This window comes from Myotis brandtii, unplaced genomic scaffold (assembly GCF_000412655.1).
Source record: "Myotis brandtii unplaced genomic scaffold, ASM41265v1 scaffold78, whole genome shotgun sequence".
NCBI classification, from domain to species: Eukaryota; Metazoa; Chordata; class Mammalia; order Chiroptera; family Vespertilionidae; genus Myotis; species Myotis brandtii.
In genome coordinates, this window is record NW_005371131.1 from 1,777,337 (window position 1) to 1,804,064 (window position 26,728).

The 26,728-nt window shown below is 48.1% G+C and overlaps 1 protein-coding gene across 1 annotated transcript in view; it reads left to right on the forward strand.

The window, feature by feature from the left end:
- The window catches only part of CACNG2 (calcium channel, voltage-dependent, gamma subunit 2), a 100,443-nt gene that overhangs the window by 387 nt on the left and 73,328 nt on the right, over positions 1–26,728 (forward strand). The gene's annotated exons all lie outside the window — the stretch shown is intronic.

The following is a 26,728-nucleotide window of genomic DNA, read 5'->3' on the forward strand; positions in this document are numbered from 1 at the left end:
CTTCCCTTCACATTCCACCATTTTCTTACTTCACTCCTTCCACCACGGATCAAGGTTGCTTGGGTTAGTTTCAGAGGAAAGGAAATCAATAAGCCAAAACCATTCTCAACTCTCAAGCCACCACCACCTCCCTTTCCCCAGACCTCTTCATTGGAATAATCTATGATGTGATGAAAACAACAAGAGATTGTCTTTAAAAGTCAAATGTGTTCTGCCTACTTCGGAATCATTAGGATTTGCCATTTGATGTAGTCTTGCCATCTATGGGGGGAGGATAATTGTTTCTCTCACACTGTTTTGAGAGAAATTCAAAAATGTTCTTCCTTTCCCCCTCCTCTTCCCCTTACTCCCCAAAAGTCCCAGACACATCATCATCTGAAAATCTCCTGTAAAAAAAAAAATTGTTTCTAAGAATCCTTACTTGGTAAATCCTAATTATTCCAGGATCTCAAGCTGAGTTCAAGAGCATTTCGTAATGTCTATGAGCTACACATATTGTTGGAGGCGCCTGGCTGTGTGTGTATGTGTGTTTTAACGTTTACAAAGTCTAAAAATACATACGTCTCTCACAGGAAACAAGCCCAAGTTCTAATAAACAGAGATTCACTTGCAGGTTAAGCTGAGAACCAATTCACTTCCACGCAGAGTGACATGTCTGTTATCCAGAAGCACGTAGAGTCAGCATTGCAGCCAGTTGGAGAATCAGACATTGTGCAGGGAGGCCAGGGAGGGAGGCGAGGGCATGGGCAGGTTGGGGGGGTGGGGAGACAGGAGAGCAGTGGGACAGGGGTGTCAGCTGTTTGCCTTGATCTTGCAGGGTCATTGGGACATGTGTGCCAGTGCATGTGCTGTGGGGGGAGGGGTCCCTACAGTGTAAAGCCTGGGTGATCAGGGTGCGGATGAAGGCATGTGCTTCTGAGACACACTAATAAGCACTGAAAAAAAACTCCTGCAGGTCATACGACCTGCATTTAGCAACAGACTTTAATGGGAGGGACTGTGTTTGAATGGTTACAGCCACCCATAGAAAGATGTGCACAGAGAGATACATGTTTCTGTGTGGAGAGAAGGCTTATGTGCTTTGCTTCTGATTTGAGCCAATACTGAAGGCTGTTGGAGGCAGCGTCGGGAAGCAGCGACTGCAGGATTGTTTGTTAAGCTCAACATGGGATGGTAATGCAGGGAGTAGAAGCCAGGAGATGGGGGAGCAAAGAGCGAAATGGACAGGAGTGGGCGAAACTGATGTGACCCCAGGGTCTAATCCAAACTGAGCAAAAGCCGCTCTTTGGGAGATGGTCGTGTCTGGGAAAGAGCATCAGCTCTGTGCCTTCCCCCCGCCCCCCAACATTCTTGGTGCAAGCGGTTGAGTGATGGCTGGACATGTTTTGAATAGCTAAGTGACTTCAGTGAGCGATGGTCTATTTGACGCATACTGCATTTGGTGCCCTTTCTCAATCCAAACTGCTGCTTTGAACATCGTCTGCATAGCAGCTCTCTGCTGAATACTATATGCTCTTCCCCAGCCAGAGAATCAATATCGGGAAATTAATAGAGACTGTTTTAAACACACCCCTCCTTTAAAAAAAAATGAAGAGCCTTTCATGCAGCTGGCCATTAACCGCGAAAAGACTTCCATTTAATTAAACATTTATGGCCGACTTTTATTCCGAAAGAGAAGAAAAGCAAAGTGAATGAGGGCTGCTGTAGGGAAATGATCACGGTGGCAATTTGCTTCCCTTGGATTTAAGTTAGATGGATGGAGATATGCGGCCACGGGCTAGAGGAAAGCAGGACATTCTTTTAGGAGAACGATCCCCAGCGCCTGGTGACTTGGTCTACATATGCTTTCCTTATGGGGGTTCTATTTGCATTTTCTTATTCCTGTGATCTTTTAAACAATTAATAATCCCCAGAAGGCAAGAGGACTAGGGAGAACTTTGGATCAGTTGTGCATTAAAAGGCTTAAATATTTTCATTAAAATTCCATCTGTTTGGTGTCCACATCCCCAAACGTGCTGCCCAACCAGCCCCTTTAACTTTCTCTCCAAGCCACACACCGTCTCTCTCCCTGAATGATCCTTAAAAAGCTTAGGCCTGCAACCCTTCCCAAGGGTTGTATGATGCACACAGGAGCTGTGGGTTTGGCCCCTCTCCCCGGGCTGGGGCCTCCAGGCAGTGAGGGGATGGCTGGGCCAGGCTCCCTTTGGGACCTTCGTTCTGTTTTCACTTGTAGCCAAGGCCCAGGCAGGAAGGGTGAGTGTTCAGGGCCCCCACTCAACCTGGCCTTTCATTCCCAAAGCCCCTGTCCACACGGGCTTTGCAGGCCCCAGACCCCCTAGGAAGTTGGGCCTTGGCCGCTTAGGAAGTAGTTTGAAGACGTTAAGCCACTTCATTTCAAAGGCTGTGCTGGTTTCCAAAGATCGTAAGCATACTTATTTCTGAAGGCTGGCACAGACGGCTGTTGTGGGGCTCTCATGGGCTTGCTTTTCTGAGCATTCACAATAGGGTCGTCCTTTACGGAAATCAGATTATCGGTGTTTCCGTCTCCCCCAACCTACGGTTTTTGTGAGAAACTGGACTTTCAAAAAAGGTCCCCCATCACCTCTTTATTGTGCCTCCTGCCCATACCCAAGAAGTTGTGAACAGATTTCAAATCTTCTCCCCCAGAGGCTGCTAACGACTCCAGACAGAACACAACCCTGTCTGCTTCTGCTCTCTCCTGCTCTCTGACTTTCACTGGGGCGTTTGCTCGAGATGATTTTTTTTTCTTTCACTTCTTGATGAAAATAAGAATCAGAAAATATTTCCTTGCCTCTCTTGCTGCTTTGGAAATGAATCAGTCTGCTGCAGAATGAGGAGGGACAGGACCACCTGTTAGGGGTGGACACAGCAGGAGGGGACAGGAATCCGGAGGAAACTTCCTTTATGTGTTCCCTCTGCAGAGTCAACAACAGCAGTGTCTCCGTGTATGAACTTGAACCCCTAACAGGCTGGTGTCCTTAGTGGGGTTGGGAGGTTAGGGGATGGTCTGCATGTGGATACAGGTAGGTAGAGAGTGATGGAAGTTCTTGAACTTTTCACAAAACCTGAGTTAAGAGCCTTGAAATGCAGAGATGAATTGGCCGTTTCTATAAAATCTGCAACAGGACACTAAAACAGCTTGTTCCAGGCGAGTATCTGTGGGCTGTGCAGTGGCTGGCTGCCTAAGACATGAACCTCTGTTGTCACCAAAAGGAATCACTGTCTCCAGGGGCAGCAAGAAATTCACTCCTTGTGTGTATTCTCCCCTGTCCCTCCCCCTGTCCCAGCTGCATGTCTGTCTCCCCCAGAGGATCTCCAGGCCCGCAGAGGAGGAGGCCGGGGTACAGTGTGGTCTGCAGCAGAAATGCACCCTGCTTTCTCGCTCCCTCTCCCGCCCCTTTCCTTTCGGTGAGGCACAGTCGAAATCTCTCTGTGTGTTCAGACTGTTAATTCCCTCTGCTGAATTTCCAAGCTCCTCTTCCTTCTGCGGCTTCTCCTGTCTCCCCCTCCACATGCTGCTTCTCACGGAGGGTCTGCCGTCCTTCTCCTGCTCTGCTCTCACTGAGCAAGTCATGTCTCGATTTTCCAAGTCCGTGGTTGCACAGTCTTTGCGAGGCTGCGAGGTGGCGAGTGCTCTGCGCAGGGCTCAGCCACGGCTCCCTTGTTCTGAAGAAGGAAAGGATGTGTCTGGTATGTTAGGAAAGCCAACCACCTTTCCCGGACACTCTTGCCTTTCAGTATGGACGAGCTGGGTATGGAAGTCACTCATGGGCCTTCATACTGTGTACGCACGGCTCCAGAATTCCCAAGATAATTTGACTGTCTTTTGCACTTTGCACACAGTAGGTGCATAAAAAATATTTATCGATGGATTGACTCAGAAGTTCTTATAATTACTGAAATTAATTCAAACATCATAGGACATGTGACTGTGACAATCAAGTGAGGGGGGCAGTGAGGGGGGGCAGTGAGGACATCAGGCTGGTTTGTTTGTTCTTCCTGGAACTTTTTTTTTTTTAAAGAATAATAATGAGTCATGAATTCATTATTATAAAATAAGAGAATTCCAAAGGAGTCAGTCATTGCGGGTGCATTAGCTCCTAACTGGCTAACGAAAAATCATCAGTACATTCAGCCTCTACAGGGAAGGAAAGAATAACCCATTGATTTTCTTCCCTTTCCTGCTTTTCAAGTGTATCAAAGGCCAGTTTGATCTTAATACTCACCAGAATAGACACTGGGCAGAGAGCAGGCATTCTGGCCCGTCCCTGTGTAGCTCCCCCAGAAGCTTCTATTCGTCACCAAACTTCCCCACCAATCCCCCTGAGAACACTCCCCACGGTCTTGGGCTCTGCTCCGCAGTTTCCCATAGAACCAGGCCCAGCAGCCCAGCCACTCACCTTGGAATGAGGAACGAACTCTGCAAGTCCCGGGCATTCACACTGCCCTCCTGCCCCTGCCTCCCTGTGATGAGAATGACCCACACAGTGACATACACACAACAGGGCACATGGGCAGAAAGTGGCAGAGCCAGAACTCGAATCCAGGCCTTTCAGGTCCACCTGCAAGCCTCCAGCGGGCTCCGCGCACAGCCCCTGGCCCACTTGACTTATCCTCATGGCTGGCATCGGACTCTAGTCTGTCTGCACCCTGTCGAGTGCCAACCTGACCATGTCAGGAAACCTGAGTTCTGACCCACCCAACACCCAGCACCCTGCACCATGCAGGGTGACAGTTCTGCCCCAGTCTGCTCACTTCCATGAGGCTGAGGGAATGCAACGCTGAACTCCAGGGCAGTCCCACCATGCGCCTCCCTGGCTTCGCCCTTGCATTTCGGAAGTGCCCTCAATGTAAACTGTCCATTGGTTTTATGTTTGCAAGCATTTTTCAAAAACTGGCAAATGGATGTCCCCTGTCACTCATGGGAGTTTTCAGGTGAAGCTTTGTGGGGTGTGGTGCAACTGAAAGAATCCTGCGGCCACACAGACCCGGGTTCATGTCAAGCCCTGCAGCCTCACAAGCCATGTGATTTGGGGCAAGTCATTTCACCTCCACCAGCCTCAGTTTCCCTTTCTGTAAAAGTGAAGGATAAAAGCCTTCTCACAGGGCGGTTGGTAGTTTAGCAACTAAAGGAATGGCTGTCTGTCATCTACTTCCCGATGACCACCTTGTTGGAAATTGCAATCAACACCCCCCAGCCCCGCCCCTCATCCACCCTCCTTCCTGTTTGATTTTTGTGCAGGGCACCACCTTCCGGCACACAGCGCACTTAGCTCAGGACGTTTGTTGTCCACCTCCACCTGGACTGTCAGCTCCACCAGGGCAGGGCTTCTGTCTGCTCTGCTCATTGCTGTAGGCACAGCACCTGTGACAGTGCAAGACATCACCCCGCCTTTGTTGGTGAAGGAACAAATGACCACTGCCTGCTGCAGGGTGCACCTTCCGGAATGGTGGTCCCTTCACATCGTCAAAGGACTGCTCTCTAAATTACATCCAGCCAGCAGTGGTGGCAAAGGCATCTTCTTTTTTTTTTTTTTTTACATTCTAAAAAATAATGGACCCAACACAGAGAAAGGAGGGAAAGAGAGAAAAGGGGGGAAGAGGAGAGAAGGGGAGACTCAACACACAAGGGGTGATAATAAAGAAAGATAATAAAGAAAAGGAAGTGGAGAGGTAGGAAATGCCTGGGAAGGAAGTGCTAGGGGCTGAACAGCCTCTAGATTATAGGTTCTCAATCTGTGGGTCGCGACCCCATTGGGGGGTTGAACGACCCTTTCACAGGGGTTGCCCAAGACCATCGGAAAACATATATATAATTACATATTGTTTTTGTGATTAATCACTATGCTTTAATTATGTTCAATTTGTAACAATGAAACTGGGGGTCACCACAACATGAGGAACTGTATTAAAGGGCCGCGGCATTAGGAAGGTTGAGAACCACTGCTTTATAATGATAAAGAAAACAGTACATCAAGAAAACATAACACTTCTTAATATATATGCACCCAACCAGGGAGCACCGAAATATATAAAACTACTTACAGAACTAAAGGGAGAAACAGATCAAAACACAATCATAATTGGATGAAGTAGCAACTAAAATAATTTTATGGTTGGGGGTCCCCACAACATGAGGAACTGTATTAAAGGGTCGCAGCATTAGGAAGGTTGAGAACCACTGCTCTAGATAGACACTGGCCATGTTTTTCGGCCTCCACATCGTCCAGGGCGTCTGTCACAGATACCTGGGGACAGCTCCCCACGCCTGTTTGCTCCCAGGTCTGTGGGGGAGAAGACACACATCCAGACTGATAATGCAAGGGATTTTTTTAAATTTCCAAATTCAATAGCTCCTCTTAGCCTTGACTAGATATATTTCAGCCAAATACCCATATTCAAATGAAACAGGCACTTTGAGTTTCTAGGTTGATTTATAGCCACAGATCAGTCCATTTCTTCACTCATTTTTTTTACTTATTAAATCTTTGATACACCCCCTGCCAAGTGCCAGGTGCTGGGCCAGAGCTTGGGTCATAATGGGAAGTAGCCCCCTTGGGGGGGGTCACTGTCCTCAGAGTCCCGAGGGCCAACTGAGAGAGACAGACCCTACTTCCAGTAAATCCCAATGTATATACAAATTCCAACTATAAGTGCTCCCAAGGAGAGTCCCATGGGACTGTGCGTTTATAATATTACCATCGTATCTAAGCAGAGAAGGCACCCCTGGATATCTGAATGTGAATGGATACCTGAAGGATGAGTAGGAGTTAACTGGGTGAAGAGAACAAGAAAGAGCATCCCAGGCAGGAGGGCAGCAGATGCAGAGATCAATGAGGGAGAGAATGAGACCAGTACTGGAGAAGGCCAGGTGGCTGGAGACGGAGATGGGGAGGGGAAGTGGTGGGGGAGGGGTGTTGGATGGTGTGGGAAGGGGCATACAGAGGACTCAAAGATAGGGACTTGTTGGTCTTGTTAAAGAGTTTTGCTCTTTGACTTCTGGCTTCTAAGCTGTGTGACCTTGAGCTGGTTAATTCTATCTCTGCACCTCATTTGCAACATCTCCTTAATGGAGATGAGAATGCCTGTGCCTAAGGTTGTCGTGAGGCTTAGAACACTGTTCCCTTCTCTTCCTTGTCATGCTCTTCCCACTTCCACCCCAGCCTGATTATGGTGGTCTCTCTGGCCTCAAAACTTCCCATGACAACACAGAGAAGAGAGGAAATAAATTGATTCAACTCCAATCAACCAAATTCTAAATATAGTCAGTAGAGGTGTTTAGCCAACCCTGAGCTTAAAATAGGGAGGCAGTGGTGAACAAGCCCCACCCTGCCTCAGGGACCCTCCAGGCGAGTCCCAGTTCTGGGATCCTAAAGAGCAGGCATCTCACAAAACAGCTCCTTTTCACACAAGACATCTGACATCGCCTGCCGCCACCCCTCCTCTTCGCCCTCCTGCAAATTCAGAGGGATTCCTGGCATCTTTTACAACGTTAGGATCATTGAGGATTCGAGCTGGAATTTGAATGAGCTCAGTTATCTCACCAGACTTTTTGAAAATAAGAATGAGAGTAAAGGGATGTTAACTGTGTTTCCCAACGCCAAAAATTGCATGTCAACTTTTGTAGGATTATCGATAAGCTACTGTGGCCTAGCATCCTGGTCCTTGCTCCTGGGCATATAAAGGACTTTATTCATCCAGCTCCGTCTTTCCTCCGTTCTAAGACACTATCAATTACAAAATGAACTATCCACTTAAACGGCGTTCAGGGGAGGGGAAAAGGAATTGAATGTATGCATCAACTGTAAAACACACTCTAATTTCAGAAATGTGGAAACCTAAAATATGTGTCTTAGAATCAAAAAGATGGTAAGCCCTCTTGCTGGCAGAGAGAAATGCAGGCAGGGTGCTGAGAGGGCCCAAGGGATTTCTTTAGCGTGCAGCTGGTATCTGTCCCATGACTCAGGAAGCAGCAGAGGAGAGAAGAATGTGGTCTTACCAGCGCCTTTCTTCACAAGGAAAAGGGCAAGAGTTAATTTTTTTATTCAACAGCTGTTCCCTGAGCACTTGCCAGGTACTGTGTGAGAGTCTAGGACAGAGTCAAAGGCTCAATCTCTGCCCTCAAGGAACTCTTAGTCTAGTAGAGAAGACATATCAGTGAACAGACGATGACAACGGCACAGCATGAAATATAAGCATAGGATTCTGGAAGCACAGAGACTGGGCAGGGGGGTATGTCAGGGAAGATGGAGTTCTGAAGGCTACATCATAGGGGTGAGTGAGCCAAGGAGAGGAAGGCATTTCAGACAGAAGGAATGGCATGTGCAGAAACACATGCCCAAGCAGTCCAGCATGGCTGGAAGACAGAAGCGGGGAGAAGTGAAGCTGGGAGATGGCAGAGACGGGATCCCAAAGGAACGTAAATGGCTCATGGAGCAGTATGAGCTGCAGCATGGAAGAAAAGGGAGACCTAGATCGCTGGTGAGCAAGGGGAGGTCCCAACCAGCTTTGCCCATCAGCACAATCACGAGCTGCTGAGGCCTTAATGGAGGGCACCGGGGTGGGAGCTGGTGAGACTCACAGGGATGGGGTGAGGCACAATGAGGAGGGTGTTGTGGTGCCCAGGTGACGTACACTGTCAGCTGTAGTAAATGGAAAGTAAAGGGAGGAGGGAGAAGCTTACAGGCGATGTACAATAGAGGTGCATCACAATCCTCTATTCCTTTCCCACTTCCTGGTGTAACAAGCCTCCAGTGAATGCATATGAGGCCCTGGGGCTCAAAGATCCAGAAAGGCTCGCTCACATGTCCCTTCTCCAGGCGCCTTCCTGACCACCCAAATCTAAAGTAGCCCCCAGTCCCACTACCCTCTTTTATTTCCTTCTTCACCATTTTAACACTGACTTTTTTTCTTTTTAGCGTTTACTTGTTTATGATCTGTGTCCCCTCTAAGACTGCAAGCTCCATGAGGGCAGGGGCCGTGTTCGCCTCGGCACAGAGAGAGAGCCTAGGAGCTACCTGTTGAATGAATGACTTAAAAAAAAAAACCGGTGCCTGCCCTCAAGAAGCTCCCATCTAAGGAGGGAGATGGGCTTGGAAACAGAAACGCCAAGCGTCCTGTTGACCAGTCTTTTCTGCTCGGCCTGGCTGGGGCCACATTCTTGAGAACAGGCAGGGGTTTCCCTTGCACCCCCAACGGGGGCCACAGCTTTGCAATCGAGCTTCAGAAAGCTGATCAGCCGCTGTGAGCCTGCTCCCTCCTGGGCAGCACTCACCTTTCCTCTCAATCCAAACCCCTGTTAGTTATCGCCTGGCCCACAGATACTGACTTAGCAGCCCTGGGGCCTTCGCCTTATTGACGCTGTATTTATTCACTCTTCCCTGAACTTCCTGGGCCTTGCATAGTCTTCCAGCTGCTAAGGAGAATGCCAAGGATTAGGTACAAGATCCCAGGTGCACAGTTGCTGAGGCCTCATTGTACGGGGAATCGGCACTCTGCAATTTAAACACCCCAGTGCCAACCTCGCTCTGGCCTTGCCATTGGGCAAAACTTATTGGTGACTGGCTGTGGCTGACCCCGAGACCCTTCTTTACCCCCTGTTGCCCCATCGCGCGCCTTTCTCACTTTCTCTGCATAAAGGTCATTCATTCTTTTCTGTCACACACCCCCCACCCCCCAACCTGGATCTCTGTCTGCACAGATCCTTCTTGAATTCTCCCTAAGGTTGGGAACTCTCCTCCCTAATTTTCCTCCAACATATTTTACAAAGAAGGAAACTCTGAAAAACTTCAGTGCTAAAAATAACTATAGTAATAATAATCATAGCTAATCATCTGCTTAGTACTTTCTTTGTGCTAAGCACTCTTAGATGCTTTCCAGAAGTTAGCTCTTATTCAGTCTTCAAAATGCTGGAGGTATGCGCCATGATGCCCCTTCTCTCCATCTTAAGAGGCTCAGAGAAGTTAACTCACTTGCCCAAGTTCACACAGCAAGTGGCAGAGCTGGGATTCCAACCCAAGTCTGTCCAACCCAAAAACCTATGCACAGCCTTCTATGACAGTAATTACATTTTCCCCTACCCCTCAAATCTATAAATAAAATTCTTGGAGAAGTTGAAAGCTAAGCAGAAATTGTACCCCATGCATGATGACGTCTTCAAACATTTGCAGCTTGAATAGGATATGCTCCTTACCTAGGTCAGAGAGGGGAAGAGGAGGGGCTGCCCTGCTTTCTCACTGCTGTGAAAACTAAGGGTGCCTCAAATGCATGGACATCCCTCTCCTTGAAGCTGGCAGAGAGGGAAGGAACATCTATTCCCTCTCCCCTGCCCTATGCCTGGAGGGCACGTTCCAACCACAGTGTACTTGTTTCGGGACTCAGCTAAGTTGTCGCTTCTCCCTGCTCCCCTGCCGCCTCCACCCTGCACCCACCTGGGTTGCGTTCCCTCCCTCTTTCCTTCCACAGCATCCACACAGGCTTCCCACAGTACCTTCCATCGTCTCTGTTGCTTGTTTCCATCTCTGCTCTGCCTCTAGACCAAGCATGTCAAACTCATGGCCCGAGGGCCGCATGCCTCATTTATTTGGCCCGTGTTAGCCTTTGAGTTTGACATGCTTGCTCTAGATCATGAGTTCTTGTCTATTTCTTCAACAAGATGTACTCAGTTACTGCTATGTGTCAGTTACCATCCGCCAGGGGTGGGGGTGAGGGGGGTGGGGGAAGAGATACAGGGGCACATCGAGCACACGCAGGGCGGAGAGGTGAGGTTGTTCCAGGAAGAGGGTGCGAGAGTGGGGGTGTTTGGGAAACCACACAGGTTTCCAGTTTTGCTGGAGGACCTGGTGTGGGAGGGAAGGTAGAGGAAGGATGAGATTAGACGGACAAGAAAGATTAGACAGCCTCGAAGACCACACCATGAAGAGCCGGTTATGCTGTGTAAAGAGGCCAGAGAGGAGACTGTGGAGAGGAAACGATAAGATGAGATCTGCACTTTAGAAAGAGGGCTCAGGAAGCCGTGACGTGGAGATGGGAGGAAGAGGAGCCCAGAGCAGGGAGTCCAGGAAGGAGATGACCGCACAGCCCGGCCAGTGAGGAGGCAGCTGACCCCGGCAGGGCACTGACACCAGAGGACCCACAGGTCCTGGGAGCTGTCGCTTGTGTTGAGTAAGGTGTGACGGCGAGTGACCTTCACTGAGACAGGGCAAAGAGGAGAAACGTGCAATAAGATGGGGCCTTTCATCTCAGATAGAGGGATTCCATGCCTGAGTTCCCAGGCCCAGTGCTCAGCCAGTGTTTGATGAATGAATGAATGAATTTAAAAAAAGCTTTGCCTCTAAGACTAGGATGCATATTTAATCTCAGGTTTTCCTCAGCACCGTCATGATGAAAACATGCATTATGTTCTAGCCAGGCCTGGAATCCATGTCAGCTTATCACTTACCAGCTACGTGACCTTGGACGGGGATTTCGCCACTCTAAGTTGATTGTCTCGTGTGTAAGTGGGGAAAATTAGATCTCACTCATGAGCTGAAGTTTCAGTAGGATGCTCCATGCAAAGTGCTTAGCAAGGTGTCGGTACAGAGTAAGCACTCGAGAAATGCCAGGTGCTGTGAGTAGCAGTGGTGTGTTTATTATTGATTATACTCCCAGCTGCAACGGGTGACCTGCAAGTGAGCTGTGCTTGGCCTTCAAATGTTCTACACATTGAGAACTTTCCTATATTTTTTTAAAAGTTCATATTTGGGGCTTCCCTTGAAAAAAAAATCGTATTTTTGTCACTCTCGGCCCCTTTCCTGCTTGGCAACATCAGCAGGAGCCAGATGTCCCCTCAGGTGTGGCAGGTGCTCTGCACTCCCCAAGTGTCTGTGTGGCTGCTTTTCTCCCTTGGCCTTCCTCTGGCCTCTGCAAGCTCTGAGTTTGCAAAAGCTCCTCTCTGCCAATGGCAAACTACAGGCGGAGCTTTGTCTTCTGTGGGCTGAAAACGTTAGCAAAACAATGCCAGCCCAGGCAGGGTGTAGCAGCTACGGGTGAATAAATCCGTGCATCTGTAAATAAATGCGCAAATAGCTCGCATTCCCCAGCAGTGCTTGCAGGTAAGATTGGGGTGGAAGGCTGGCCGCATCCACTCCCTCTACTGAGCATCTCCAGGACAAGTTGTTGCTTTTAAAGAGAGAGAGCCTCTCACCCATTTGCTGCCACCCTCACCGCTTCTCTCTCAGAGGCTGACATTTTCTGACCTTGACCCCCGTTGGGGAAGCGCACCCTGTCATGCAGACCATGTGATGTGTTGGATTCAATAACTAAATGACAGGCGCCAGGGAGACAGTCCACGCTGCCAGTGTTGGCTGAGAGAGGGGGTGGGGGTTTTGCTGGAAAATGGGGCATCTTCTACTTTGAATTTTTACCTCAAAGGCTTCATAGAGAAGAAGCAAGTTTCAGAAGCTGTCTTGGTAGGGAAACAGTTACCCAGCAATTGCTCAGAAAGGATGTGAACTTACAAAAACATGCAGTTTTGTCGGGAATAAAGGTTGGATCTGATCCAACCTGGCAGTTTTTGAATGTTTGCTCTGTCAGGTTCTGTGCGAATCCATGGGGCACGGAAAGAAGTCAGCTCTGAAGTGGGGGTTGGGGCTGCCCTGATCAAATCCATGGGGCACGGAAAGTCAGCTCTGAAGTGGGGGTTGGGGCTGCCCTGATCCTCCCGCTGACATCGCTCCTCCTCTTCCCAGTTCCTCTTGCCTAGTTTATGTTCTTCATCATACTTCCGGCTTTCTGAATGTGTCTGTCTACAGTGCACATTATTTCTCTCCCGACCAGAATGTGAGCTCTGAGACCAGGGTCTCTCTCTGTCCTATTTACTGCCACAGCCCTGGGATGAGACCAGCCCCTGGCACATGGTAGATGCTTAGTAAATGTTGGTTGGATGACAGAAGCATGCTCTGCTCTGAAGGTGATCAAGGCCTAGAAGAGACAGGTGTGGACTGAGACCACTGCCAGGGAGCTCAGGCACTGATGAAGGCCTGAGCCAGACAAAAGAGCAACTCTATTTGGGGAGGTCAGGACTGGGGTCCCCCTGAATTAGGGTTTGGAGAATGAATAGGAGTTTTCCAAGTAGAACAGAGGAGAAAGGCACAAAGCAGACAGAGGAAATGAAATCCCCTGAGGCTGCCCCACAAGGGTGAGGTGAGGAGAGAGTGGAGCACTACAGGTCCTGAGCAGCACTTCTCAGGCATTAATGTGAACACCAATCATCTGGGATCTTGTTGAACTGCTGACGCCACAGAGGTCCAGCTTGGGGCTGATGCCACAGGTCTGCGGGCCACACTTGGAGAAGCAAGGCTTTGGAGCATGGCCAGTGGGTTCTGGCGGATGTGCATCTAAGTCCTACCTCTGGGCCAGTTTCCTCGCCTCTGAGATGAGGATGATGACCGTCTTCCCAGGCACTGAATGAATTCAGAGTGCATGAATTTGGTAAAGCCATTAGTTCAGGCCTGAGCACTTCACACAATATGTTTCAGCTAAATTGTTATTTATGGCTAAAGATGGCGACTAGAGGTGTGAGAGGGAGGAGTGATTTTCCCTGGGGTCTCCTGTATGTTGGACCTTGTCCAAGGGACCACACATATGTCATCTTCCTTAAGCCACCCGGTACTCTATAACATAGGTGTTACCATGATTCTCATTTTACCAGTAGGAAACAGAGGGAGTGTGTTCGTTTCCAATAGCTGCTATAACGAAATACCACAAACTTAATGGCTTCAAACAACACAAACACACTGTCTTACAGTTCTGAAGGTCAGAAGTCTGAAATGGTCTCACTGGGCTAAAATCACAGTGTTGGTAGAGTTCCTCCTGGTCTAGGGGAGAATCTGTTTCCTCGCCTTTTCCTTCTAGAAACAGCCCACAGTCCTTGGCCAGTGGCCCCTTCCTTCACCTTCAAAGCCAGCAGCATCAGAGTCCTTCTCATGCTGCAACCCTCTGACACTGACTCTTCTGCCTCCCTCCTCCATATTTAGGGGTCCTGTGATACAGTGGGCCCAAATGGATGATTCATCTGATTAGTAACCTTAATTCCATCTGCAACCTGAATTGCCCTCTTCTGTACAATGTTACATACTCACAGGTTACAGGAATAGGGATGTGGACATCTTTGACAGGCATTATTCTGCCTAGCACAGGAAGTGAGTGCTTAAAGAACTCCCCTAATGTCACAACCTCAGAATGGTTCACCTGGAAGGGAATTTAGAGCTTGTATCAAAGAATTAGATTTGACTACAGGTAACAGAAAATGAAAATTAAAAGTGGCTTACATGAGACAAAAAGTTTTTTCTCTCTCAAATAAAACCGTTCTGGAGACGAAGTACAGGTCTGGTCTAGAGGCTCCACAAACTGGCTAGCAGTTCACACTCCTACCAGCTCCCTGCTCCACCATCCCTGCAGTGTGGCCCTTGACCTCATAGTCCAGTAGGGCTGCCAGAGCTCCGGCCATTGCCTTCACATTCCAGGCATCAAGGTGGGGATGGCACAGAGAAATCAAGGCAAAGGGCACCTGTCACCTGGCTCCTAAGGAGGTTTTCTAAAAGATATCACACATTTTTGCTTTGGTCTCATTGGCCAGATGTTTGTCATGTGACCACACATTCGCTATAAGAAAATCTGAAAAATATCATCTTTATTCCCTGGTGGCCACATGCCCATTGAAAAATTAGAGGTTCTGCTGCTACAGGAAAAGGAAAGGGGGAAGGTAACTAGGGGTTTACAGCTAGGTCCTTGAATAACATTGTTTTGTTCAAAGTTGTTTTGTTGTAACAGTGATAAGAAAATGAATTGATTCTGTGTGGAGAACTCACTGAAACCCATGAGTAAGCATGTTCTCCCCGTGTTTGCACGGTTTTCTCTGGTATGTCTACGTGATCCCAGGCTAAGTGTGTGTGGGTGTGGGTGTGGGTGTGGGTGTGGGTGACCCAGCGATGGAAGGGCGTCCTGTCTAGGGTGGGTGCTGCCTTGTGTCCTGAGCTGCTGGGAGAGGCTCCCGCCACCCATGAGCCTGAACTGGAATAAGTGGTTTGGAAGATAATTCTCTTACTTGTTTTTATTTATTGTTTTAATTTATCTTTATTGTTGAAAGGATTGTTTTTATTAATCTTCCTTAAATGTATATGTGTGGCTTACTTTATTTTGAAGTTTAATATTAGATACGTTTTGGCTCTTTATTTAGAAGTTTGGTGATATTTTTGTGACCAGAAATATGCCTTAGGAATGTAACTCTTGTTTCTCTTCATTAGCCTATGGTCAAATTGGTTCCGTTATAGGTCGTTTCACTTAAAGTCACAGTTTCCAAGAGCCTATCGATGACTTTAAGTGAGGACTTACTATATCCAGGGACCTCAGCTACCCTGGCCCTCACCTTATGACTGAAGAACTTGGGGCCCGGAGAGGGAAGGGACTCGAGGGTGCCATGGAGCCAGCTGGCACTAGTGCTGGACTAGAACCCACTGCCTGTGTCCCAGTCCAGCGCCTAGCACAGTGCCTGGCACACAGTAGGAGCTCACACAGGAGCAGCCTGTGAAACTGAGGGGGCTCTACCATTCCAGAGCACCAAACATTCCCCTCTGGACTACATGCTCTGCGGCTCCCCCTTAGGGCGGATGAAATCCCACCTGTGCGCAGGGCCAACTGCTCTCCTGGGTCTCTTTATGCCCCTTCCTCCCAGCTTACAGCTCTGCTGATGCCCTGGGTGAGCTCCGTGCTTCTCTATCTGTCCCACAAAGTCACATAAAAACGCAGTACGGTTTGGCGAGAGGGAGCCCTCAAACAGCTCTGGATTTGCTCCAGAGGGGACATCTACTTTGGAGATGGGGCTTCATACCTGGGGTGGTTGTGGCAGGAAATGGTGTCCATGGTCTTGGCATCCACAGTGTTTGTTCTGACACAGTGAAGGGAGGGATGGGGGCCGATCAAAGCCAGAAGCCACGCGGTCACTCTTGCCTTTTCCCACGGGCTGTAAAAACCAGAGCCTCGCCCTGGGGCAGATGTGCGCCAAGATCTGTGTACTTTCTTGTACGTCTCGGTTTTCAAGTCTGCGTCTCCTCAGCCAGACAGTAAGGCCCTGGAGACCGGGCAGTGTGAGATCTGCCTCTGTGCCCCGTGGCCTGGCAGAAGGCCTGGCACACAACGGTGCTCGGTGAATAAACGGGATTGGCCAGTTCATTGGAATGAACTAACTGTGGCAGCGTCTGGCACACAGTAGGCTCTCAGCAAAATCTCTTCATGACAGAAGGAAGGGAAGATGAAGGGGCGGATAGGGAAGGGAGGAATAAATCGGTCTGAGTGTAAGCTTGCCATGGACGCAGCAGCTCAGAGAAGAAATAGCGGGGTCCCTCCCCACAGAACCGAGTTCACAGGAGAACATGAGGAGCTGGCCCGAAAGGTCTGTTTCAAAGGGCCCCCCTCCCGCTTCAGAACACTGTGTCTTTCCAGCTTCCCAATGGGCCTCAGTGGCCACAGAACCTGGTACAAGGACGTGGCCAGAGGCAGAATGGGTGGGGTGGCTGATGTGAGAGAGAGAGTAATGCGTGTCTAAGTCAGTGGCTTTTGGAGTCATGGAAAGCAGGCGACAGGAGGCAGAAGCTCAGCATAAAGAGGCTGGTGGGGGAGGGGCAAGAGCAGAGGAAGGATGGCAGAGGCTGCGGGAGAGGGAGATGCCTGAGCACAGGGCCAGCCCCCTCGGAGCAGATGGAACACTGGAGCCAGAGGGCTCAGGACAATGGCTCAGAGCACAGAGAAGCAGCAGCAGCATGTGCAGCAGGGACGGACACCCCCTCTCAGCCCCAAAACACTGCCCAGGGAGAACTCGCTGAGACGTACCGGGCAGGGGAGTAAATGTAGACTGAGCGATGAAGCCACAAAGCCTGTGGCCAGGACTCGGGCTAAAATTACAGGCTAGAGTAGACAATAGGCCCGCACACCACAGCAGCCCAGACCATAGCTGTTCCCTGGAACCCAACCACTTCCTGCCCCAGTTTCTTCTCGGGTTGATTGGGCCGCACGATCCAGCAGGAAGAGCCCTGTGTGGTCATCAGACCGCCTGGGTTCGAATCCCAACTTGCTCTGCAACCTCAGGCAGGTACTTAATCCTGCTGAACCGCCCGCCACAGAACACAGGAATAATAATGCTTATGAAGCAGTGTGCTACAAAAGTTAAAATAATCTGGATAAAGGCTATGCACCCAGAGTGGGGGCTCGAAAGATGGTTGATGTTGTTTTAAATCGAGATTTCCCACCCTTCAATCATTTGGGATCCACCTTCATTATTTTGGTCACAACCGATATTGCTATTAATCAAACACATATCTTTACATTGATCCCGTTTTAGCCTCATCCTAAGCAATGATATTCAAGGAATCTCTGGTTTAACCTACTAGTTAAATTTTTAACAAACATTAAAAATTCTCAGCTTTAATCTGTTTAACTGTCCATCCCTATATCAACAAGATTCATCTCAGAGACCACAACACAAGGCCCACCATTTACTTTGCAAAAGCACCATTTTGACTAATAAACTACCCATCAGGGGTGGGAAGATTGGTGTCCCTCCATCCCCATCACTTGCCAGCTTCTTCTTTATTTTTTTTTAATTTATTTTAGAGAGAGGAAGGAGGGGAGAAAGAGAAACATCAATGTGACAGAGAAACATCCATTGGCTGCCTCCCGCACCTGAAACCAGGGCATGTGCCCTGACCGGGAATCGAACCCACCATCTTTTGGTGCACAGGACGAAGCTCCAACCAACTGAGCCACACCGGCCAGGGCCCAGCTTTCTTCTTAGGTGATGGAAAGCAAAGAGAAGGTCAGAGGCCAAATCCACAGAAATCACTTGGACTCCAAGTCTTGCTGTGGTACCAGAAGCGCTGGGCTCTTGTTATAACCTGACCCATTCTTCCATCTAGAAAAGACAATGGTGTGGATGACCCCCAGGGGGAGAAGTTGTGAGCCTGCCTCCCTTGCCGACAGCCTGGCTTGAGCTGGAGAATTTCCCCTGTTCTCCTGCAGGGTCTTCAGATGCCCCCTCCCAGGACGACCAGAATAAGAGGAATTCGCTCTCTCCTCTGCTCTACCATAGGTTAAGGGCTTTCTCTTTCCACCCTACAGTCTTTCAAATATAGAGGAATTTGCCCCTAGTATGAACAGATACTACTTGGAAGACGCTATGAAATTTCTCAGTAATGACTGTGCTAAGGGTGTGTTCCCATGACAGTAATGAGAGAAAGGATTTGGGGGAGCACAGGAAGGGCTTGGAATACTGTGACACACAAGCCCCCAAGTCTTGAGGGTTGGAGTCCAGGCATTGGATGGGAGCAGAGGGACACAAGAATTTCCTTCTATAGCTTTGGTCCTGACTCAATCACTTGTTTTCATGGGCTTCACCGTGTCCCACCCCCACCTGTCTATAAAGCACCCATTGAACTTGAAGTGTTGACCTTCACCCCAAGTATGTTTACCCCAAAGATCCAGCACTGTCTCGTTAGAGCCCATACCACCGAGAACAGACAGTCATTTCTTAAACAGTTAAACAAATCAACACAGGATTCAAGATATAAACTAATTTCTGGACATTAATGTGGAGCCTGGAAATAAATCACAGCTGTGAACGGAGGAAAGGCCAGGAGAGAAAGACGGGAGGCCCAAAGGAAGGGCTGAGAGCGGCGCTTCCCCTTCAGAGGCCAGAGCTGTCGTAAACTGGTTGGCTCTAAGAGCCCCCTTTGGGATGGCAGGCAACTTCCCCTTCAGAGGCCCGAGCTGGTTGGCTCTAAGAGCCCCCTTTGGGATGGCAGGCATGGGGGCAGTAAGCGTTCTCGCAATGAAGCTGATGGGATTTTAATAGCCAGACAGATGGCCTGAGAAAAAAGGAAGAATTTTTTTTTCAAATGAGGGAAAACACTTCCATAGCTTCCCTTCAATTAAAACAAAGTGATATCCCTCCGTGTCGGGAAGATTTATCACCATTATTAGTCTCGTCGGTTTGGAGGTCTTCTTTTTTAATAACTGCATGATTGAGCATCAATAATAAACGAGAGTAGTATTTTCCTACAAATTAGAGGGTGTAGCTGTCCACTGACTTGCAATGCAATTATTATTATTTTGGCTTCATTTGATTCCATCATTTAATAATAATCCCAAATAATTGTGGCGTTGTTCTTATTTATGCAATCAAACAGTTATCACTTATTGGATGTTTTCGTGGCCATCCTCCTAACAAATGCAGATCCATCAAACCAGCGTGAACAGCCAGTATTTCCCAAAATCTGCATCGCAAAACCTGGGAAGAAGAGGAAATACAAAGAAAAGAAGACCTGCTTAAAGAAAGAGGATAGAGAGGAAGGAAGAGAAGAAAAGCAGTATCTCTTGCACACCCTCCTAGGTGCCAATCATTTTTACTAGTATTGCGTCCTCAGAGCAATTTGCAGAATTTGTTTTAGGATCCCCATGTTGCAGGTGAGGAAACTGGGGAGCAGAGAATTGCGTAACTTGCCCAAAGTCACACAGCTAACAGCTGCAGAGGTGGGAGTCAGGTTTAAGACTCCCTCGTCCCTCCAGCTTGGGGCTCCCAGCCCTGCCACCCCGCCTCCAAGTATCACCCAGCTGTGAGAACCACCTCCCTCCGTGGAGATGGGCTGGCTCTGAGGGTCCCAGCTATGAATAAGGGGCAGCAAATTCACATGAGAATTCTGCCTCCTGGTCTGCCTATGCCACTCTTCCCTAATTCAATTATCAGATTCTCCTAGTGGCTGAGCATGGTAGATATGAGCTGATGGTAGGGCAAGAGCTAATCCCCAGGAGCATGCAGCCCAGGCATCCTTTGGCTGTAGAGGAAGGAGCATGGTAGAGAGAGGAGGAGGCGATGTGAAACAGGAAACATACATGTACTGGGCCCACACCTACCATGCCTGGATGCTCTGGGAGCTACTGTATACACCTTATTTTATTCCATTCCCAGAGCATTTCCCACACGGCAGTGATCCCCAGTGCACAGCTGAGAGAACTAAGACCAACAGAAGTTAAATAAATTTTTAGGTTACTCACTGGTGGAGTTAGATTTAAACCCTAGTCCAAACATTAATGGTCAATTTTATGTCCGTGTCAGAGTCATAAATTTTGATAAAAGACAGAAGGAAGCAGTGGGAGAAATTAGGGATGTGACCCAAAAAGAGATTGAGAATAAGTGTGGCTGCCCAAGGGCTATGGACTTAATCCCTTTCCTGCCCCAAAGCCGATGCTCCAATTCGATAAGCATCCATTCACCGGATGGTGACAATGTGCACACCATGGGGCTGAGGCGCCATGTGCGGACTGAGGGTCCTGATGTACTGCTGCTCTTCCACTTCAGAAACTTCTGACTCTGAATAAAGAGATGTACTCTTTTCCCCACAAAAAGATAAAATAATGGAACTGCTCTTCACCGTGATGTTTCCAAATAGGAGAGGTCTGGTCTCTCTATTGGGGCATTTGGAAGCATCCTCTGCATTCTACGGTGCCACCAGTTACCTTCAGGCTCTAAGCTCTAAACCCACTGCAAGTGAGAGCGAAGGGTGAAGAAAGAGAAAAAGAGAAGAGTCAGAGAAACAACCAAAAATCGAAAGAAAATGATAGATGATGATGGTGTACTCTTTCCCCACAAAAAGATAAAATAATGTAATTGCTCTTCACCATGATCTTTCCAAATAGGAAAGGTCTGGTCTCTCTATTGGGGCATTTGGACGCATCCTCTGCATTCTACGGTGCCACCAGTTACCTTCAGGCTCTAAGCTCTAAACCCACTGCAAGTGAGGGCGAAGGGTGAAGAAAGAGAAAAAGAGAAGAGTCAGAGAAACAACCAAAAATCGAAAGAAAATGATAGATGATGATGATGATGATGATTAGATAGATAGATGTAACAGATAATGATAGATGATATAGATATAGGTGACAGATGATGATAGATAGATGATATAGATATAGAAATAAGTAGATCTATAGAAATAGAGATCTTGAACGTCTAACTCATGAAGAACACAGACAAAAACTCTTGTAACAAAATAATAAAATAGGGAATTATTTTTCTATTTTTCATTCTTATTCTTTATAAAGGATAAAAGTGTAAGTAAAGAGGTTGATAGGACAAGAACAGAGGTAAAGGTCAGGATCAGAGTTGTTCAGCTGCGGTGGCAATGATGATGGTGTTAACAATGAAGGTTGTGGTTAAGGAGGTGGTGGTGGCGGTGATGATGGTGTTAACAATGAAGGTTGTGGTTAAGGAGGTGGTGGTGGTGGTGATGAGGGTGTTAACAATGAAGGCTGTGGATAAGGAGGTGGTGGTGGTGGTGATGAGGGTGTTAACAATGAAGGCTGTGGATAAGGAGGTGGTGGTGGTGACAATAAAGGTGGTTGTGACTGTGATGAAGCTGGCAGCGATGATGTTGACGGTGTTAGTGAGGAAGAGGCAGTGATGGAGGTGGAGGTGGTGGAAATAGTGATGACTATACTGGTAACAGGCATTGTCATCATAATAACTGACATTCAGAACATTCTTCACAGTTTCTAATGCCTTTTAACTTGCATTACTTTGTTTTAGAAGAAAAACTCTGTTCACAACAATATGCTGGATTTTTCAAAACAACAATTTCTAATCCTAGATCCCCCCACGAGTGTCACCCCAACTGAGCCAAGTTCAGAGGAAAGGGAGGACTGCCCTGGGTCCTTTCTCCATCAGATGTCAGTGGACAGTTACACAGGGATGGATGGGCACCAGGGAAACTAGGGAAGTGCTACAAAAGCCCTCTCCAGTCTTCCCTCAACCATTTGCCCCCACCCCAAGGTTACTCACTCAAATCAGTCCCCAAAATTGATACTATGCAATGCCCTTGTCACCTGATTGCTGATTCATAACTTTTATAAAATGCATAAGTGAGTGTAATCTGGCTCCTAGCAATATATAGGAATCATTTGTGATAATGTAACACTTACTTTATAATTAGGCAGCAGCCCAGAATGAGTCTTCCATGAGAGCAAGCTCCTATAACCTCTTAAGGCGCCCGACTGACGTAGCCAGGGCGTGCCCAGTGGCCAGTGCATTTTCCCTTTTCTACCTTTTCTTACAAAGAACTGTCTCCCCTGTCAGTCTACCACACTTCACTAGAGCTATTCACACACCTTTCTTTTAAGAAAATTCAAAATGCTGACAGATATGCTGCCCACAAAATGATTTCTTTAAAAATAACCTGGTAACAGTGCTGCAGTAACTGCCTGCTCTGAGCTATACCATGAACTTGAACTGGGAATGCTGGCTCTCAGAGGACTGGACATCCCAGCAATGACACGACCCACGTGTCCTTGAAGGGGGGAAGGGCAATGAGATCGGTGACCCCCGTAGGGTTTGGGAGTGAGAGAATCAGGTCAAATTCCTGCGAGGGCATCTGGGAAGAGTAGAGGTTGCTGTGTGCAGAAGTGAAGCCGTGTCTACAGTGTTTTTAGAGAAGGGGCTGGTGTCGTGGCAGCAGGAAGAGAAGGTAACTTGCTCTGGCTCTGGTCCACAGAGTGGGGGAGGGGCAGGTGTGAATGACTAGCATGGAGGTGGAAATTAGATGGATCTGTAGTGTGGGGAGGTGGAAGGAGAATGTTATCACATGTGCATGGGGAAGGATGGAGACAAATTGGGTCACGTCTTTGTGGAAATGATGAGAGAATTGGGTCAGAACTGTGGGGGAGAAGGCTCGAGAATTGGGTCGAGTCTTTGGATAGAAGGGGGAATTGGGTCAAATGTGAATGTGGGTGAAAAGAGGGTAGTAGAAGGTGATAGAGAGAGTGGGCTGATTCTCTGAGATCCGAGGGGAAGGGGGACAAGGAAGCTGCTTTGATCCACACGGGTTACACATTGAGTTTCTGTATTATGCTCATCTCCTCTCAATTGCATTGACTTGTGGACTCCCATCATATAACGTTAGACAAGTAAGGCTTTCCTTTTCCTACCCCAAATTGTAGGTCATAAATCTCCACCAGGACAGGGTGTAATTCATTCTTCAGCACTTTGCAAGCCAACCCGTATTGGCATTTGGGGAGGTAACAATTCTGTAGGTTGATGTGGCCTCGTTTTACCTAGAATGTAAGCCTGGTGAGCAGCTGCCCTCCCTTTGGGCTTCAGCATATCAACAAATTCAACCCCTCCTCTCCTCTTCCCACCACTGGCATCACTGCGTGACCACCCATGACTCGCAGCCTCAAAATACATTTGTAAACAAAAGCTGGGTAATAAGTTCATTTGAGCGGCCTCCAAACTGGCTTTGTTCAAATCCGTGCAATCATGGGGCAAACCACAACAATACTCAGAATTGTGCTTGAAAGGAATTCGCTTTTATTAATTTACTGAGCTCCTATTGGCTACTTTAGCTGAATACAACTATTCTCAAGGCAGAAACAGAATGTGCAATTCACAACTCTGTCCGCTGTGACACTGTACCGAGAAAATATATTAAATCCGCAGAACTTTATTAGGAGTGAGCAGAGCCACGGGGTCAGCGCATATTTCTCTGGCAATTCCAGCTTCGTTTATGCCCATGTGGGTTAAGCGGGGTTTCTGTTGATGTGTTCAGTACCCCCATGACCTGCCGTGTCCTCTCGGGAGCTCTGCTGGAGTTATAATGAACCTGCTCAGATGGGGCCACATTGGTCAAATCTGCACTTCGGCTTCTCCTGAGAATTCCTTCCTATTGACATGGATCACAGTGATTAATGAGATCAGCTTGTAATGGGCTCTGTGGTGTGTGGACCATTCTGACCCACCCGGAGAAAGATGCTCGCGTAGGCAGTACCTGTGGTGGGGAAACCATCAACACATTCCTTGTGGGCCAGTTAGTGCTTAAGAAAGGAAAGGCCAAGACCTCAGTGCTTCCTGTGCTTAAGGGGATATTTGGTGGAATTACAACGATAGATACCTGACACTTTTAGATCAAATAATTTGACTGGTTTTTCTTGACTCTTGGAATCTTTGAATGTTGGAGGATCTTGCAGACTCTGAAAGCTTTCGCCAGGAAATGAGGCGAGAGAGGGACTAAAAGGGAGTTGTTCTCTCTGCAATTCAAATCAAACCTCATTTTCTTCCGCAGTTATTTTAAGTCATTCATTATGATTTTTCCTCTGAAGGGGAGGCTGATGCTGTAAGACTGGCAGAACCAAAGAGGACACTGAAGTATTATTCCTGCTGCAATTTCAGATGAATTTGGTGCTGACAAAAGATTTTAAAAATACACACCCGCGCATGCACGCGCACGCGCACACACACTTCATAATACAAGCAGCAGAAAGAGAGACAAGTCTTCCACGGGCAGCTGAGGAAAATGAGGTCCCTGCCGTTTTTCCAGGGCACTCACTAGGGCTGGGGGAAACTGGAGTCCCCATTTCATAGCAGATCTAGGTCCTCGATGGGCCTGGAAAGCTATGGAAGCTCTGTCCCGGAGGACACGAGGCAGGGGCCCCATGCAGACACTCAGGGCACCCAGCTCCAGTGCAGGGGCCGCCTGGTGTCCCAGGAAGCCATCCACCCTGACCTTTGGGTCCACAGGAAGGCTGGGAATGTGCATATGTTCACATGTTGCACTTTGCAGAACACTGAGATCCTAACACATGGATTCACCTTAGACCCTGGGACCGGTGACAGTTTGGAGCTTCTCCCTGCAACATATCAGCCTGTAAGAGCCCGTCAGTCAGAGCCCTCATCAAGCAAATGCCAATTCCCAGCCATAGGCCTCCAGAAAGGAATGAATTATTTAAGCCAATCAGCTGTCAATGAGTGGAACAATTATGGGGGTCAAATCCAAGGGGAACACGGAATGGTATTGGCAGCCTGCTTGGAGATTGTCAGATTAATTTCCACTTATTTATTTCTGACCTTACAGAAAATGTATTACCACAAGGTCAAAACATCTCTCTCTTCCTCTATGATTTTGGAACTGCAGAAGCAGAGAGAGAGAGAGACCAGCAGAGTAAAGCACATGGACATTGGTGATTTTGGAACTGCAGAAGCAGAGAGAGAGACCAGCAGAGTAAAGCACATGGACATTGACCTGGCCTGCAATTCCAGCCGCCCTGCCCTTTGGGCAAATGACTTATATTCACTGAGCCTCCGTTTCCCCTTCAGAGAAATAGGTATAAAGAGGCCTGCTCCGAGAGAGTGGTCAGGACAATGAACACATTGTAAGTAAAGCCTATTACACAAGCTCAATTACTTGGCTATTATGATAACCACCTTTTCATAACAGCTCAGAGAGATTGTCAAGTTATAAAAATACAACCTTAAAAACAGATCCCTCCAAATACATCAACTAGTCAGGAGATGCTAAGCTGTATCATCTACATTTATACTTTGTGTTGAATTTTATTTGTTACTGACAGTATAATTTAGTGTGGTAGGTGGAAAGTTGGGATTGTGGAACTTTGGGTTTCAAACAACAGTTTTCCCCTTAATTCTCTTCTCACCTTTGCCCTCCCAACAACAGTCCATCAGGGTCTAGTCCAGCACCCCAGAGCTGGTCCTGGTATCTGGCACACAGTAGGTGCTTAACAAATGTTTGCTGTTGTTTTTTTGAATGAATGAGGCTAGTAAGGAGAATCTTGTCGTTAGATCAGTGTTCTGTGAGAGCTGAAAGACAGAGAATGAGACTTGACCCCTGCGTTCAAGTAGTTGTAATCTAAGCGTGAATGAGGCTAGTAAGGAGAATCTTGTCAGTGTTCTGTGAGAGCTGAAAGACAGAGAATAAGACTTGACCCCTGCGTTCAAGTAGTTGTAATCTAAGCATGGAAAGAGAGCAGTCACACGAGCATGCACACACGTGCACACACATGCACGCACACTCAACCACTGGACTCGGATTGCAATGGGAGTTCAGAGAGAACTTTCTGGAAGAGCCTAGACAAAGCCATGCCCTGGAGGGTGCATGGGGTCTACAGACCCGAGAAAGGTGGGCGACCTGGGGTGGGAGGGCAGGGAGCCTGGATCACCCGGGAGCTCTGGCTGGTGCATGACCAGGATGAGGGGTGAGCATGGGGAATGGGACACAAGGGGGAGGAGGAGAAAGAGGGGCGGAGAGCCCGGAAAAGGGGCAACAACCCCGAAACAGTGAGCCTCAGTCCCTCCCCTGTAAACTGGGGTATTAGTATCACCCGCCTCCTGCACTGTGCAGAGATCTGAGGAGTCTGTGCACTTAAACAGCCAGAACAGCGCCAGGCAAGGGGCAGGAGCTGGCATGCTCGCTGTTGGGTAGCGGCGGTTAACCTTATCCTTGGAGATCTTGGGAAGTAACGGTGTGGATGAACTGTTTTAGGAAGCCAAGTTGGCAAAGCAAAAAGCCAAGATAATTACCAGATATCTAGGCCAGAAGAGAACTGATTAGCATCGCTCTGTAAGGCACACTTAACAACACCCAGTGACCTCATTTCTCGAAGGAGAAACCCGAACCCTCGTCTTATTCCTCCCTGTTCCAGAGGCGACATGATGGCAAAATGCAGAATCCCCTCCTGGCTCTTTGTCTCAAAGGGTTTTAACCAAAGAAACAAACTAAACAGTCTTTGAAGGTTCTTAACATTTCCCCATCGCTGGATGTGCGTACTTTATAATAATAACAGGTCACGCGTGCCCCTTCTGGCCTGCACTTTCTCCTTTAAAAAGTGTCAGATCCAT